The 17,561-nt window shown below is 51.2% G+C and overlaps 1 protein-coding gene across 8 annotated transcripts in view; it reads left to right on the plus strand.

The window, feature by feature from the left end:
• The first annotated feature begins 467 nt into the window (after nt 1-467).
• The window catches only part of KIAA0232 (KIAA0232 ortholog), an 85,048-nt gene continuing 67,954 nt past the window's right edge, over nt 468-17,561 (plus strand). For 4 of the 8 annotated variants that reach the window (XM_055435248.2, XM_055435253.2, XM_055435243.2 and 1 more), the window contains exon 1: nt 468-623. The gene's annotated coding sequence lies outside the window, so the exon portion shown is untranslated. Of the gene's footprint in view, nt 624-2,174; nt 2,810-17,561 lie in introns of those variants that run through there. The other 4 variants (XM_055435249.2, XM_055435254.2, XM_055435244.2 and 1 more) reach the window with 3 other exon arrangements.

A 17,561-nucleotide genomic window follows, 5' to 3' on the forward strand; every position in this document is an offset into this window, starting at 1 on the left:
TCCCAGGACGCGGTGAGGAGGTGGGGTGGGGGTGCACAGACAGGTGGGGCGTGTGCCCGCGAAGGCGGCGGCGGCCGGGGGCGGGGAGGGGCGGTGACGGGGTTCAGGAGCCCCACGCGCGCCTGCACCCGGGGGCGGGGAGGCTGTGCGTCGCCGCACACCGCGGGGGTGGTGGTGGGGCTCCCGCCTGCACTCCTCCAACCCGCTCCCCGCCTGCGGCCCCAGCACCCACCCGCGGCTGCCTCGCTCCCGCCAGCCCGCAGGCCCCGCCGCGCGCGCGCGCGCCCCCGGAGGCGCCCCGGAGTCGGCCGGAGGGGCGGGGCCGGGGCGGGGCGGCGGCGCTGATGTAATCCCGGCGCCTGGGCGGAAGGATATGGAGCGCGGCCGGCTGGCGGGGCGCTGAGGCCGGTTGCCGGGTAACGGAGCGGAGCGGCCGCGGTGCGCCGCCCCCCCCGCCCTCCGCCGAGTGGCGCCGCCGCCGCCGCCGCTGCCGCCGCCGCCGCCGCCGCCTTACGTCAGGCGCCCGCCCCGGCCCGCCCGGCGCTCGGCAGCCGCTCGGAGCCCGCGGAGCGAGGAGGCGCCCCCGCCGCGGCCGCCGCGCCGCCCGGCCGCTCGCTCGGCAGGTACCGCGGGCCGGGCCGGGGCGGGCGGGGCCGGGGCGGGCGGCGCGCTGCGGGCGCGGGGACCCCGGCGCTGGGGGGCGCGGGCGGCGGCGGCGCGCGGGCCGGACGATGAGTGCGCACAATGGGCCGCGCCGGGAGCGGCTCTCCGGGAGGCGAGGCGCGGGGCGCCGAGGGCCGGGCCGGCGGGGGGGCGCTCGCGGCGGCGCTGCCGCCTCCCGCCCTGCGTCGTCCCTTCGGGGCTGCGCCCGACCCCGGGGAGGGGAGCGGCCGGCGGGCGCGGGCGGCGCGCGGGCCTCTGGCTCTGCGCGTGCGGGGCGGGCCCTGCGGCGCCAGGTCCGGCGAAGGTTGTGCGGCCGCGCGCGCGCGCTCCGCAGGCCCGGAGCCGGCCTCCCGCGCGGGCCGCCAGCGCGAGCGAACCCCCCGGCGCCGCCGGGGAGACATGCCTGCGCCGCGGGACTCCCGGCGCCCCGCGCGGCGGGCTGGTCACCGGGGAGAGAGATACCTACGGAGCGGGGCGGCGCGCGCTTGTCCTCGGGCCTGCCCCGGCTCCTGGGGCAGACCACCAAAATCGTGGCAGAACCCGGGTTTTAGATTTGTCTTCTTCGCCACCTTTCAGTTTTTGTCCTCTAGAGGCAAGCTCAGAAGAGCCAACCTAGGAAAAAAAAAAAAAACTAGGAGATTTAGCGGGTCGGGGAGACAGAACTAAATATGGTTTCAATCACTTGCGGGTGGGTGCTTGGATGTCTAGCCCGTACGTGTGTGCTGTGCTCAGTCGTGTGTACGACTCTTTGCGACCCCCATGGACTGTAGCCCGCCAGGCTCCTCTGTCCATGGGGATTCTGCAGGCGAGAATGCTGGGGAGGCGTTGACATGCCCTCCTCCAGTGGATCTTCCCGACCCAGGGATCGAACCCGGGTATCCCGCATTGCGGGGCGATTCTTTACCGACTGAGCCACCAGGGAAGCCCCCTGGATGTCTAGGATACTTGGATATCGGATACTTAGACCAGGTTCCTAAGAGTGAGCTTTACACGTCTGGGTCTTTGCTTGTTTCAAAAACAAACAAACAAACAGTGGTAGGAGATCGGTGAAGAGTTGGGGGCAGGCAGTTTTGATAATAGGTGATGTCCTGGGTAAAACTAACTATACAAATCCTGGAGCTAGCTAGGTGCTAGAGCACCTTGATGATTTCATAAGACTTTGAATCCGACGTGGGAAGGTCTCCCACTTTGGAGCCTGAAGGTCAAATATTCTTCCATCGGTTATTTTGGATTGATCCATTCATAATTGGTTTTTAGGCTCTTGATGACATTTCTTTGTGACAGAAATGATTCATGAAATTTTGTCTTTGCATACCTATATGTATGCATAGGTATACACTATTGGGGCTTCCCTGGTGGCTCAGTGGTAAAGAATCTGCCTGCAATGCAGGAGACATGGTTCGATCCCTGGGTCGGGAAGATCCCCTGGAGAAGGTAATGGCTACTCACTCCAGTATTCATATCTGGAGAATCCCATGGACAAGAGGAGCCTGGTGGGCTACAGTTCTTGGGGTCCCAAAGAGTTGGATCCGACTGAACGACTAACGTTTATACTTCTGTGTAAGCTTCTTGCAGTGAATACTTACTGTGTTCTATGTTCAGTTATTGTACTTGCTAAATAATTAATTTTTAGTAATTCAAAAAATATTTACTGTTTCAGGTTGGGCCCATGTATAACAGTTTTTACATAAGCCTGTGTCATCTAGTTTGGCCACTGAAACATTGAAGGAAGTAGAGAATATTACTCTTTAATATTGCAGAAGATAGAAGTAGAGGTACAGATGCATTGTTTCTCAGGAAAAGTACAGGTCTTTACCATGATGCTAACACAAGGCAAATCTGTAACTATTTTAAGGGTAATTAGCTTATTTGTTACACAAGTTGCAACCATTTAAGAAAAGTAAATGGAATTTTAGCAACTCTTTTAAAGATGTCATAGATCACTCTGTGCTTTATTTTCAGTAGCGTTTTCAAAAGCAGTCAGATTGTTTTTATTTTGCCTTGTGTGGAGCAGTGTGGAGCCTAGGTTTTCCCTGTTGTAGCAGTGTTTGACTGGGAGCAGTTAATGGCCCTCTGAGCCAGTTTTCTCATCTGTAAAACGCGGAGAGCAATGATACCTGCCTCACAGGATAGCTGGAATGATCAGGTGAGGGGAGATGTGAAGTCGTTCTGTCAAGATTCAGTCCCATTTAAAATAGTAGCTGGTGCTAATGTGTCAAAGCTTCCGATTCCTCTCCTGGCTTACAACTTTCTTAGGCTCCTCCTGGACCCTTCCTACCTGCACTTTGCCCGGCTGTCAGCTTGTCTTTCCTAAACGCAGATTGGATCTCGGTCTCTGGCTCAGAAAGCTTGTAAGCTGTGTGGGGACGGGAACCCAGACCCGGCAGCATCGCGTTTAAAGCCCCGCTGCAGTCTGGCCCCAGCCGCTCTGAGCCTCACCTTGTCGTCTTGGTTCCCTTCTCTCGCTGCCCCGCGAGAGGGCTCTCAGATCAGCCCAGCCGCTTCATCCCTTTTGTAATTTTTTTTCCAGTTGGAATGCCCTGTCTCACTTGCACCCACTCCGCTTTTTTAAAGTCCACGTCTGATTTTAGGTCCTCTCTGGAGCCTTTTGGAAACCCTATCAAAGTGAATTACTCATTTCTGCATTCACAGTCCTCTGTTTTTACTTTCATTATTGCCTGTATCACGTGTCGTGCTTGTTAAACTCTGGCTCTGGTGACCGTGTCATTGTTTTATCCCCAACGTGAAAATGTCTAAATGTTTGCTGAATAAAGCCAAAGTCTGTAATCTGCCTTATGAAGAATAATATTATTATGAAGTATTTTAATAACAAACATCAGTACCAACCACGGCACTGGGAATGAGGTTTTAGGATGTTGAAGATATTGAGCATATTTCTTTTCAATTATTTTTGATCTCTCATAAAACACCAAGTGGTATTTTTATACAAAAATAACAAACAACCACCTCTGCCCTGTGTGTTGAAACTTTTCAGGGTTCACAAGCCAGCACTGCTGACTGAAATCAGTCTCTTGGGAGAGGGGATCGGAGCACACATTTTAAAACATTTCTTACCTTTGAAATATAATTGCATTACCAGCAGATTACCAGCTTTTTGTTTAAAATATTTTTGGTGGGTTTATTTTTTGGAGGTTTTTATACCCATAAAAAGTAAACTGCTTTTGAGGGTGCTTGTTTAAAGTCCGTCAGGTCTGGATTTGGAAGACTCAGATTTGTGTCTGGGTGCCTCACTCACCCCTGGGTCACTGTGGGCAAGTTAGCTAAATCTCTCTTGAGCTTCTGTTTCTTTCTTTTGTGAGAAGCCTGTGCTCTTTTTGCATTGCGGTGTCACTTAAAGTGGCTGTTCCTTGTGTACTGTGTGCCCTCGTTCAGATAAAAGGTAAGGCTGGCATAACTTCACAGAATGTCCGTCCTCGTCCCCCAGGCTGGAGACTTTGAGTCTTCCTTCCCTGGACGAGAGTCTTACCAAGTCTACCTCCGCGTGTCCTCCCCGTCAGCCGCCCCCGCCGCCCCCGCTGGTCCCCTGTCCCCGCCCTCCCTGACTCTGGTCTGTGTTGTGGAGCTTGTTCCTGTAGGCAGGTCTGCTGACCGGCTTCCCTTTCTCGAGTCCTCCTGTGTTCTGTTACCAGAATTATTCAATATGTAAAATCCGATCACACCTGCCCCCTGCCCCAGGTATACAGCAGAGGTTCTCAACATTTTCCTCCGTTCCATCACACCTGAGTGTTATGACCTAGTTCTGTCGGTAGGCTTACTCCCACAAAGATTTTCACCTTGGAAGCACCACCACCTGGCCAGCTGAGAATTAGTGTTAACGGGTTAGGAAATCATTGAGACCTATGCCATCTGGCATCATTGTAACTTTTAGCTTCATCTCTCACCACCTGGTATTTCAACACTTAGACCTCTGGCCACTTGCATGGTTATTTGTCCGACTTCTTTACTCTGGAATGGCTTTCCTGCCTTTTTTCCCCTTCTTAGCAGAATCCTTCATACAGAAGGCTTCAGTGCTGCTGTGTATATGAAAGAAGCTTCCTCTGACTTTCAGAATCGGCTCCTCACTCTTCGCCCACACAGTGCTTGAGGCTGCCCCCACTCAGCTGTTTTTTCTTTCTGACTTTTTAGTTTATTCGTTCCATGGATTATAAAGTCCTTAAGGAAAGAGAGGAAATTCTTGACCGTGGCTGACTCTCCCTCTAGTGTGTAATACAGTCTTTCACACAGTTCTTACTGGTTTAAATGCTGGGTTGAGTTACCTTGAGCAGTCTGCGTTCTCTGAATTTGCCAGAAGGGGAGTAGGGTTGGGATGGCTGTATGTGCGAGCTTCATGAATCCATGTGACACTCAGAGCAGGGCCCAGCGCATAGTCAGTGTGCAGGGAGTGGCAGCCTCTAGCTGTTAATTGCAGCAGGTGTAGAGACCACTAGTGGCTGGGTCGGTGTGTCGATTGAGTGTATACGTTGGTTACTGTAACAGTGTTCCCAGATTTATTTTTGGCTCCTGTGTAAAGGAAAAAGAATAATCATCTGGTCTCCCCACCTTCACTCTTCCATTGGTTTTGGGAATAAGCGAAAAAGTGAGTGTTGGGTTGGAGGGAGCTTTTATACAAGCAGATGCATGGTAGTGGTCCGGAATTATTCTGGAGACGAGTAAGTCTTTGTGTGCGCGAGCGTAGGAAAGTGGAAAAGGGGTTGTCCTGTTCTCCTTGTTTTTTAGTGAAGCACGCATTTTTGTTGTACTCTGGCAGTAGCATCTTACCTGTATGTTTCTTGTTTTTCTTTATTTTCCTTTCCGGCTGTGCGCCGTCTTGTTGCTGCACGAGGGTTTTATCCGGTTGCGGCGCGTGGGGGCCACTCCAGTCGCAGTGCCCAGGCATCTCACGGCGGGGGCTCCTCCTGCTGTGGAGCGTGGGCTCCAGGACTGCGGCTTTGGCCTGTGCGGTGCCCGGGTTTATCTGCGCCTCGGCATGTGGACTCTGCGCAGACCAGGGGTTGACCACGGCCCCTGCACTGACAGGCAGCTTCTTAACCACTGAACCAGAGGGCCGTCCTCCTCGTGCAGTATCTGCAGTGACTTGACACTGTCCCTGACGTCATCTCCGAAGCTGCTTCCTGTCCCCAAGCCTTCTCCGCAGTCCTCTGTCTTCCGGCGTCTGCTCAGCAGTCTTGCTCCCAAGCTGGAGAGGGAGAAGCTTGGTGCTGAAAGCCAGCTGTGATTCTGAAACTTTTAATTAAACATTTAGTTACTGTTTTTAAGATTATACATTACTGCTTGACAGGTTGTATCCAACGTGGTGTCTTTGATTCTAACGTAATGTGAAATTCCCTGAACTTGCAGCAGCGTAAGAGTATGTGTTGATTGCTGCTTTACTCACGTTGACCTTACTTACGATGATGAACTTAAAGAAAATCATGGGAAATCTATATATTCCTAATCAGTCTTTCTCAAAACCTGCCCCAGAGAATGGAGGGCGATAGGCCTGTCCCAGGGGATGAACCTCGGATGAGTTAGAGCTGAAAGCCGTAGGACAGTTTAGAAGAGGAATAGTTGCAAATCCGCTTGCAGTCCTGTTGCTTTGTGTCTGTGTTCTTCCTTAACGGGGTGATGAAAGAATGTGAGTTCTGTGAGTGCGAGCTCTGTGTGTGTGTGTATACGTGTGTGTATATGTATGTGGTTATGGGACAGGAAGCAAGACCAGGCGCTGTGTGTGTGTGTGTGTGTGTCCGTGTGTGTCCGTGTGTGTGTGTGTGTCCGTGTGTGTGTGTGTGTCCGTGTGTGTGTGTGTCCGTGTGTGTGTCCGTGTGTGTGTCCGTGTGTGTGTGTGTCCGTGTGTGTGTGTGTCCGTGTGTGTGTGTGGTCTCTGTGGTGCCGGCACAGGGAGTGGTCACTCAGCGCCCAGCGTACCCCCTGAGCCAGTCACGTGTGGAGGCGGCAGCGGGCCTCGGCACGTCTTCAGGTTTCTTTTTCGGTGATAACAGTTGTTAACCTCAGTAACAGGGAGAGGTGGAGAGCGGGCAGGGATTTGTTTTCCCTTCCAGCCAGGCGTCTGTCTCTAGCCCGATTACATTTCCCAAAGTACCTGTGGTATCTTACTAGCCAGGACACAGAACTATTTCAAAATTGTTTGCCCAACTTTGGGCATTTTGTCAAGCTCTTTTATTTATTTATTTTTCCTTCAGTTACTAGCCTTTTCTTAGGTGTCTGATAAGCTTTTTTGCTCCTCGTTAGCATCTTCCTTGAAGATTTTAATGGTGAGAAAGTTGAAAACAGTACTTCATTGAAGTATAGTTGACTTACAAAACTGGATTAGGTTTGGTCTCACGACATAGTGATTCAGTTATTTTTACACATCGACAGAAGGTCAACAGGAGAAAGCTGAAATTGAACAGACGCATTTGTGGTCCTTTATTTGGTGGTGGTGGTGACTTGCCACTACTTCCTTTGATTACCACCCTAGATAATGATTACTGGTCATATTGTTAATTTTTTGTTAGTATCATCAAAGCTGTTTCTTATTTTTATAAAATATAAAACTTAATTTATTAAAACTGTATTTTGTATGATTTACCAAAACATTGTTTTGAATATGCGTGTGTGCTCAGTCGCTAAGTTGTGTCCGACTCTTTGCAACCCATGGACTGTAGCCCGCCAGGCTCCCCTGTCAGTGGGGTTCTCCAGGCAAGAGTACTGGAGTGGATTGCCATGCCCTCCTCCAGATCTTCCCGACCCAGGGATTGAACCTACATCTCCTGCTTAGCCTGCCTTGCAGGTGGATTCTTTACTCACTGAGCCACCTGGGAAGCCCCTGTTTTGAATACAGGCAACTCTCTTAAAACCTGTTTATTTTTTTAAGCCTATTTTTTTTAAAAAGATACATGTTAAATCTAAAAAAGCAGTAAGTTTAAGTTGATTAGAAAAATCTCCTCTTTCACTCCCCACCCATCCTGTACTCATCGTGAAAAATGACTGATAAACTTCTTGGATGTCATAGGAAAAAAATCACGTCTGTGCTTGTGACTTGTGGAGTCGTAGCAGAGGGTGTGACGTTTTGTACCCGGAGTGCTTTCCGTGTCGGCGTCTGTATCTTCGCTGCTTGTGTGGACCTGCTTCACTCTGTTTTCTTGGATGTGCCCAGTTTTCTGTGCTGTGGATGTGCCAGCATTCAGTTGATGGAGTGGACTTCCAAGCTGTTATTGTAATACAGCGAACATTTTTGTACATGATGTTTTGGTGAACTTCCTTGAGAAACCCCCTTACTCTAGGCAGCCTAAAAAAAGAAAAACGAACCAGCAAGTTTCTAATTTCTTTAAATTATCATTGATAATATTAACAATTGTGACCATATTAATAATTGCCATAATCATAATTATAGTATTAATGATTGTGATCATAGTAATAATTAATATAATCGATTAAGTGATATTAAACATTTCTTGATGGCTTTATTAGTTTTAATAATTTTAGACATTAGCCTGGGTATTTTCTTTGAAATAGTCCTGAGGATTCAGTTCAGTTCATTCGCTCAGTTGGGTCTGACTCTTTGCAATCCCACAGACTGCAGCACTCCAGGCTTCCCTGTCCATCGAGTCAGTGATGCCATCCAACCATCTCATCCTCTGTCGTCCCCTTCTCCTCTTGACTTCAGTCTTTCCCAGCATCAGGGTCTTTTCAAATGAGTCAGTTCTTCACGTCAGGTGGCCAAAGTATTAGAGCTTCAGCTTCGGCATCAGTCCTTCCAATGAATATTCAGGAATGATTTCCTTTAGGATGGACTGGATGGATCTCCTTGCAGTCCAAGGGCCTCTCAAGAGTCTTTTCCAAAACCACAGTTCAAAAGCATCAATTCTTTGGCGCTCAGCTTTCTTTATAGTCCAACTCTCACATCCATGCATGACTACTAGAAAAACCATAGCTTCGAGTAGATGGACTTTTGTCGGCAAAGTAATGTCTCTGCTTTTCAATATACTATCTAGGTTGGTCATAGCTTTTCTTCCAAGCAGCAAGCATCTTTTTATTTCATGGCCGTAGTCACCATCTGCAGTGATTTTGGAGCCCCCCAAAAATAAAGTCTTCACTGAGGGTGACAGTCCTGAGGGTGCTTACGGTCATTTGGGGCTTTATTTAGTTGATAAGTGGTTAGAGTTGGTGGTGAAGGAGGAAGGCGAGGGATTCTTAGGAGCAGCTGCAGAGGAGCGTGAGCTCATGCTTGTGATGGCACTGCCTCCGTGTGGGGCCTTTTGTTGGGGCCTCAGGTGGACTGTTGTCCTCCTCCTGACGGCTCTTGGGAGAGGTGGTGGTGTCTTCATTTTACAGATGGGGAAGCTGGAGCCCGGAGGTCTCAGGACACTTCCCTAAAGTTAGCACACGATGCGTGGCAGAGCAGGAGCCCCAGCGTCTTTCTTTGTAACTTAAAAATGGATGTCCTTTCCACGGCCCGGCTCTTCCTGGAGATTCATTCGTTTCCACAGTACTTGGCTGCGGTCACAGTGTCCCAGGCGTAGATGCCAAGATGGTTAGACATGTGGGAGACTTCCACGAGGGGACGAGGGAGGGAGCTGGGGTGCTGGGAGGAGCCCTTGAAATCCTGCTCACGCAGGAAGAAGAGGTGGTGAAGGGCTGGGCAGTCTGGAGACAGCCTTGGCCAGGCTTCAGGCTCTGTTGGAAGACGAGGGCCGGCACACCCCCCCGGTCAGCACTGCTGGGAGCAAGCAGCCTGAGGGACACGTGGCCTGATGTCTTGGCCTTGGTGACACTGCATGGGTGCAGCGGCCGGAGGCTCTGGTCAGCTGGGCTCCCCATGGCAGGCGGTCTCGGGGGGCTGTCTGAATGCCTGTGGCCCAACACGCTGTCCTGTGCCTGTGGGTGAGGGTGGGGGAGAGTCAGCAGATGGACACATGGGCCACGTGAAGACGTGAGGCCAGAGGGCCGCTGTGTGTTTAGGGTGGACAGGGAGCAGCTCCCTGGTGAGAGGGCCCTCGAGCAGAGGCCTGGGGGAAACAAGGGAGACAGACAGGGAGCCATCTGAGAGGCAGAGCAGTGCATGGGAGGGCAGAGCAAGTGGAAGACCCCCATCCTGGGTCATCATGAAGGCAAGATCGGGAGGACTTGCTGATGGGTTGGATGATGTGGAATGTGAGAGGGACCGGAGGAGTCAAGGCTGATTCCAGAACCTTTGGCTTGAGTAGCAGGAGCACGGACTTGCCCTTGACTGATGTTGGGAAGGTCATGGCAAGGATGCTGGTGGTGGTGGTGAAGAGTTTGTGGGTTTTTTTTTTTTTTTTTAAGACACTTTGTGAGTTGAGATACCAATTAGATGCCTGTCCGGTAGCTTGCTGCTGCTAAGTCACTTCAGTTGTGTCCGACTCTGTGTGACCCCATAGACGGCAGCCCATCAGGCTTCCCCGTCCCTGGGATTCTCCAGGCAAGAACACTGCAGTGGGTTGCCATTTCCTTCTCCAGTGCATGAAAGGGAAAAGTGAAAGTGAAGTCGCTCAGTCGTGTCCAACTCGTAGCCACCCCAAGGACTGCAGCACACCAGGTAGCTTGATGGCTCAGTAATTTTGGGATCCAAGAGTGAGGAGGAGGTGAGAGGGTGTGGAGTGCTCTCTTTGTAGACATATTTGCAGTCACGGGAGTGGAGATCAGCTGAGCCTGGCCGTTGAGTAAGGCAGCCGCCTGAGCCACATGTGGCTTCGGAGTGTGTGAAATGGGGCTAGATGGACTTGAGATATTCTGTGTCAACTATGCACCAGATTTCAGACTCAGTATGGGGGAAAAGAACGTAAAATAGGTCACTAATGACTTTTACCTTGATTATATTTAGAGTGGCAATGTTTGGGGTCTCTCGAGTTTTAAGTATATTATTAAAATGAATTTCATCTGTTTTTCTTCTTTACTACGGCTGCTGGGAACTTTTAAATTACATTGGTGTGACTTGGGGTTTGCTGCTGGATGGTGCCAGAGGAGGAAGTGCGTGTAGACAGAGAAGTGCCAGTGAGGGCAGCGGAGGGGCGAGGGCTGGGGGCAGGCGTGGCTGTGGTCTCTGCAGCTTGAGGGGAAGAAAAGTGCCGGAGAGCAGGGCAGCCTGCGCCCCTCTCCCAGACGGCCGTGAGTCCAGGAGTGAGCAAGCCTTAGGGCTGGGCTATCTAGTGGGCTTTCTCCCTGCCCTGTTTTGTTTTTGTGTTTTAAGTGAGTCTCATCAGGACAAGAAGGCAGCCTTTCCCACAAGAGTTATAACATAGCCTCTGCGGACGCAGCCCTCGGCAGTAGGAAGGAGCCCACATTCAGAGGACTGGACGCAGTTCACGCAGGCAAGCGACTGTAACCCTCAAAGCCTTGCTCCCAAGGCTTCCTCTCACCTTGCAACCTTCCCCTGGTGAAACGACCGTGAGAATTCATTGCCTTCCTTTTCCCATCCTCGTGAGAATTCGTTGCCTTCCTTTTCCCGTCCTCAGCCCTGGAGTGATCCTCGCTACTGTGTTACCATCCGCTACCTAAACTTCTAATTTGGTTTTCTGGTTTTCAGGTAGCTCAGGTGGTTGGTACCTCCTCGGCGTGATTTCCACCACCCCGTCCCTCACCCCCAAGTCCACTCTGGCCTGCCCAGGGCTCCGGAGCTGAGGAGCATGCCTGGGCCTTCACTGGCCGCAGGCGGTCTGAGGATTTCGTGGTGCCGCTCGGGGGCTTATGTGTCAGTAAGTGTCCCAGGCTTCCCTGGTGACTCAGAGAGTAAAGAATCTGCCTGCAAATGCAGGAGACCTGGCTTCAATCCTTGGGTCAGGAAGACCCCCTGGAGAAGGGAATGTCAACCCACTCCAGTGTTCTTGCCTGGAGAATTCCATGGACGGAGAAGCCTGGCTTGTAACATCGTACAGGAGGCAGTGACCAAAACCATCTGAAAGGAAAAAAAAAAATGCAAGAAGGTAAAGCAGTGTTCTGAGGAGGAGTCAGGCACGACCGAGCAACTGAACTGAACTGAACTGAGGAGGCTTTACAGATGATTGAGAAAAGAGAAGTGCAAAGCGAGGGAGAACGGGAAAGATACACCCAGCTGAGTGCAGAGTTCCAGAGAACAGCAAGGAGAGACAGAAAAGCCTCTTAAGCGAACAGTGCAGAGGAAAACAATAGAATGGGAAAGACTAGCGCGCGCTTCAGGAAAACTGGAGGTATCAGGGAACTTCATGCAAGGACGGGTATAATCAAGGACAGAAACAGTAAGGGCCTAACAGACACGGAAGCGGTCAAGGAGAGGTGGCAAGAGCACACAGAAGAACTGTACACAGAAGGTCTTCACAACCCAGATGACCACGGTGGTGCGGTCACTCGCCTACAGCCAGACATCCTGGAGGGTGAAGTCAAGTGGGCCTTAGGAAGCATCGCTGCAAACACAGCTAGTGCAGGTGATGGAATTCCAGCTGAGCTATTTCAAATCCTAAAAGATGATGCTTTGAAAGTACTGCACTCAATATGCCAGCAAATTTGGATAATTCAGCAGTGGCCACAGCACTGGAAAAGGTCAGTTCTCATCCCAGTCCCAAAGAAGGGCAGTGCCAAAGGATTTTCAAACTATCGCACAATTGCACATGTTAGTAAGGTTATGTTCAAAATCCTTCAAGCTAGTTTTATCAGTTTGTGAACCAAGAGTTTCCATATGAACAGGCTAGATTTAGAAAAGGCAGAGGAATCAGAGATCAAATTGCCAACATCCATTGCTTCATACAGAAAGCAGGGGAATTCCAGAAAAGCATCTGTTTCACTGACTGCGCTAAAGCCTTTGACTGTGTAGACCGCGAAAAACTGGAAAATTCTTAAAGATGGGACACCAGGCCGCCTGACCTATCCTCCCGAGAACACCAGGCCCCCTGACCTATCCTCCCGAGAACACCAGGCCGCCTGACCTGTCCTCCCGAGAACACCAGGCCGCCTGACCTGTCCTCCCGAGAACACCAGGCCGCCTGACCTGTCCTCCCGAGAACACCAGGCCGCCTGACCTGTCCTCCCGAGAACACCAGGCCGCCTGACCTGTCCTCCTGAGAACCTGTGTGCAGGATAAGAAGCAGCAGTGAGAATCGGACAGGGATCAGCGGACTGGTTCAGAACTGGGAGAGGAATACGTCAAAGTTGTGTACTGGCACCCTGTTTATTTAACTTCTATACGGAGTACATCATCCAAAATGCCAGGCTGAATGACTCACAAGCGGGAATCAAGATTACCAGGAGAAATGTCAGCCACCTCAGATGTACGGATGATTTCACTCTAATGGCAGAAAGTGAAGAGAAACTAAAGAGCCTCTTGATGAGAATGAAGGAAGAGAGTGAAAAAGCCGGCGTGAATCTCAGCATTCAAAAACTAAGATTATGGCATCTGGTCCCATAAATTCGTGGCAAACAGATGGGGAAAAAGTAGCAGCAGTGACAGATTTTATTTTCTTGGGCTCCAACATCACTGTGGACAGTGACTTCAGCCGTGAAACTAAAAGACACTTGCTCCTTGGAAGGAAAGTTATTGACAGACCTATCACTTCATGGCAAATAGATGGGGAAACAAGTGGCTGACGTTATTTTTTGGGCTCCAAAATCACTGCAGCTAGTGATTGCAGCAGTGAAATTAAAAGATGCTTACTCCTTGGAAGGAAAGTTATGACCAGCCTAGACAGCATGTTCGGCGAAGGCAATGGCACCCCACTCCAGTATTCTTGCCTGGAAAATCCCATGGTCGGAGGCGCCTGGTAGGCTGCAGTCCATGGGGTCGCTAAGAGTTGGACACGACTAAGCGACTTCACTTTCACATTTCACTTTCATGCATTGGAGAAGGAAATGGCAACCCACTCCAGTGTTCTTGCCTGGAGAATCCCAGGGACAGGAGAGCCTGGTAGGCTCCTGTCTATGGGGTCTCACAGAGTCGGAGACGACTGAAGTGACTTAGGAGACAGCATATTAAAAAGCAGAGACATTACTTTGCCAACAAAGGTCCATCTAGTTAAGGCTATGGTTTTTCTAGTGGTCATGTATGGATGTGAGAGTTGGACTATAAAGAAAGCTGATTGCCAAAGTATTGATGCTTTTGAACTGTGGTGTTGGAGAAGACTCTTGAGAGTCCCTTGGACTGCAAGGAGATCCAACCAGTCCATCCTAAAGGAGATCAGTCCTGGGTGTTCATTGGAAGGACTGATGTTGAAGCTGAAACTCCAGTGCTTTGGCCACCTGATGTGAAGAGCTGACTCATTTGAAAAGACCCTGATGTTGGGAAAGATTGAGGGCAGAAGGAGAAGGGGCGACAGAGGATGAGATGGTTGGATGGCATCACTGACTTGATGGACGTGGGTTTGGGTGGACTCCAGGAATTGGTGATGGACAGGGAGGCCTGTGCAGTTCGTGGGGCTGCAAAGAGTCGGACACGACTGAGCGACTGAACTGAACTGAGACAGCCATATAGTTTTCCCTGTGGTCACGTGTGGATGTGAGAGTCGGACCGTAAAGAAGGCTGAGCACCGAAGAATTGATGCTTTCAAACTGTGGTGCTGGAGAAGACCTTGAAAGCCCCTTGGACTGCAGGGAGATCAAACCAGGCAATCCAGAAGAAATCAACTGAATATTCATTAGAAGGACTGAGGCTTCAGCTCCAGTATTTTGGCCACCTGATGCAAAGAGCCAGTTCATTGGAAAAGATCCTGATTTTGGGAAAGATTGAGGGCAGGAGGAGATGGTGAAAGACAGGGAGGCCAGGTGTGCTGCAGTCCAGGGGTCGCCAAGAGTCGGACATGATTTAGCAACTAAATGGCAACTGTATCATGTGACTGTCTTTGCTCTTAGATGTTATGCTTGTCCCTGCATTTCATTCTCTTGTCTCCAGAAAAACACATGTGCAAATCTAAGAACAGTGTTTCTAAGCTTTTCCACTGACCATGTGATAGACACTGTCACAGAACCGAAACTTGTCTTAAGTGGAACATATTCGGGCCCTCCCTGTGCAGGCCGGCCGTATCCGTGAAAGAGCTCAGGGGGTGCCCTGCCGTCTGTACGGCTGCACTGGAGCAGGACCCATCTCGCTTTCTGTCTGCTTCGGGCCTCAGGTCTCCCAGCTGCTCAAGATGCCTCCAGGCCTGTGGGGACAGGGAACCATATCCAGAAACCTTGATTAAGAAAGATACGCTGAGGGGAGGTGGGGTAAGAATCTGCCTGCCAACACAGGGAACACAGGTTCGATCCCTGGTCCGGGAAGATCGCACATGCCTTGGAGCAACTAAGTCTGTTCGCCACAACTACCTAAGCCATAGCCCTAGAGCCTGTGCTCTGCAACAGGGGAAGCCACGGCAGTGAGGAACCTGTGCACCGCAGCTAGAGAGGAGCCCTCACTTGCCTCAACTTAGAGAGAGCCTGGGTGCAACCGTGAAGATCCCGCACAACCAGACAAGCAGACTAATAAACAGAGGGTGTGCTAGATGCGAAGTAAAAAGGCTTGTCTGCGACTCTTCTTAATCATATGCCGGCAAGGCTGCAAGTCAGATGAGGGGTGAACGGTATGGCGGAGAGGCCACAGATTTGGACCTGGGCCCACAGTGACCCCGATCCTGACCCGGGACCTTGAGTGCACACTTCAGTTTCTTAACCCATAAGACGAGGAGGTTTGGCTGAACTCAGTGCTTGTTAATGCTGTGAAGGCAGGATCTGCACAGCGTAGGGGCTCAAACGTTTGCTGAATGAATGAATGAATTTGTAGAAGAATTCTTAGCCCAGGTGACTTACTGCATGAGGCAGGGGGTCGGGTGACGGGCAGGCTCCCCCGCCCCCGCCTCGCCTGTGCCACTTCAGCCCCTCTCAGGTTTCGTCCTGGGATTTACCACTTGATAGCTCGCGTGGCAAAGAATCTGCCTGCAATGCAGGCAACCCTGGTCGATTCCTGGGTTGGGAAGATCCTCTGCAGAAGGGCTAGGCTACCAACTTCAGTATCCTTGGGCTTCCCTGGTGGCTCAGCTAGTAAAGAATCCACCTGCAATATGGGAGACCTGGGTTAGATCCCTGGGTTGGGAAGATCCCCGGGTTGGGAAGATCCCCTGGAGAAGGGAAGGCTACCCACTCCAGTATTCTGGCCTGGAGCATCCCATGGACTGTACAGTCCGTGGGGTCGCAGAGAATTGGGCACGACTGAGCGACTCTCACTTTCTACCACTTGGAGAAATGTTTGAACAACCCTGGATTAGGTAGCCCCTCTCTGAATGTGAAGATGGTGTGCTTCCAGGACGTCCCCTGTCACCTCCCTAGACTTACCAGGATAAAAGTTGCAGAAGAATAAACACAGTTGGAGTCACACGTAAGGTGGGCTGTGCCGCAGACGTGCTGTGTCATTTCCTGGCGCAGCTGAAATAGGGTCCCTCCGCCTCGGCAGCTGCGAACCACAAACATTCTTGCTCGGTCCTGGAGTCAGCAGTCCCCCACCCTGTCATCGGCAGGGTTGGCTCCTGGAGATTCTGCTGGAGGACCCGCTCCATGCCCCTCTTCTGACCTCTGGGACTGCGTTTCTCGGTCTGCAGGCACACCAGTCCAGTCTCTGCCTCTGTCTTCGTGTGACTTTGAGTGTCTCTGCCCAGGTTTTCTTCTTCTGAGGACATCAGTCGCTGAAATAGGGTCTGAACAGAGGTAGATCAAAAAATGAACAGTGGTTGTAACAGAATGAAGAGGAGTTACTAACTGAAAGTGATTCCATTGCCTAGAACTTTGATTAGTGCACTCGTGTTTTTAAAACAGCGTCCATAGCGCGGAATCATGGATTCTGCCTCTTCTGCAGAGCGAACGATGTGCAAGCATGATCATTTCGTGCATGTGCTGACAGCACGCCACCACTACCTTCCAGGTGAAGCTGCCTGTGTCTCCCTTGATGTCTTGCACGAAGTAGACTTACCCCAAGTGGTGGCTGTTTCTGATGTCTCAGCTAAGGGGCCTGTGAATCTGATGGGGCCGTCGGTTCCTTTGTGAGTCCTTTGGTGGGCAGGTGCTCTGGAAAGCAGGTGCGGACAGTTGAACATGCAGAGTGGGGATTCGGATGTGCCTGAGGGGGCCGCACCTGCATGGCGAAGGGAGCCGTTGGGCCATCGGGCTGCCTGGCAGGCCCAGCCCAGCCTTGCTCCCTTCCCGCCACAGGGAGCCACAGAGCTCCAGTTGCCCCAGATTGGAGCCGTGTACGCGCGCCAGTCAGTCACCACACATGGGGCAGTCCTGGGAAGGGGCGCAGTGTGACCAGTAGGGCGGCATTTTTCTTAGAATGTCTTTGAGTGACTTGGTTTACTGGTTGACCTTCTGGAGAAATACAGGGGAGGGCTGTTCCCCTTTGTCTCTGACTCCACTCAACACCCCCCCACCGTCTGTGTAATATGTACATATGTGTGTAGGGGGGTGACACCCCTGTGTATGTAATGTGTACATATGTATGTACAGGGGTGACACCCTCCGTGTGTGTAACATGTACATGTGTGTGGGGGTGACACCCCCACTGTGTGTGTAACATGTAGACGTGGGTGGGAGTGACTCCCCTCACTGTATGTGTAACATGCACGTGTGGGGGAGCGGGGTTGGATGGTGAACAGAATGATAGTGGACATTAAGCTTTTCTTTCCCAGATTAAACACACTGGCTTCCTGAAACTTACATTGTTTCACTTGTTATCTATGCTGACCTGCTGTTTTCTTGGTGTGGTCTAGTCTTTCTTGATTTTCTGCCTGTTTTCAAATATTTATCAGTTGCATGGAGATCCTTGGAGCAATAGCTTCTCAAAAATTTGAAACCCTGTATAATGTGAATTAAATTCTCGTCTCATTTAAACCTGCCTGTCTCTTTCCCCTGCTGATTCATCCCGCTTTGATGATCATAGGATCTCTTACAGA

Source organism: Moschus berezovskii, chromosome 5 (assembly GCF_049115385.1).
Source record: "Moschus berezovskii isolate FMDL1 chromosome 5, NW_MosBer_1.0, whole genome shotgun sequence".
In the NCBI taxonomy this organism is placed as follows: Eukaryota; Metazoa; Chordata; class Mammalia; order Artiodactyla; family Moschidae; genus Moschus; species Moschus berezovskii.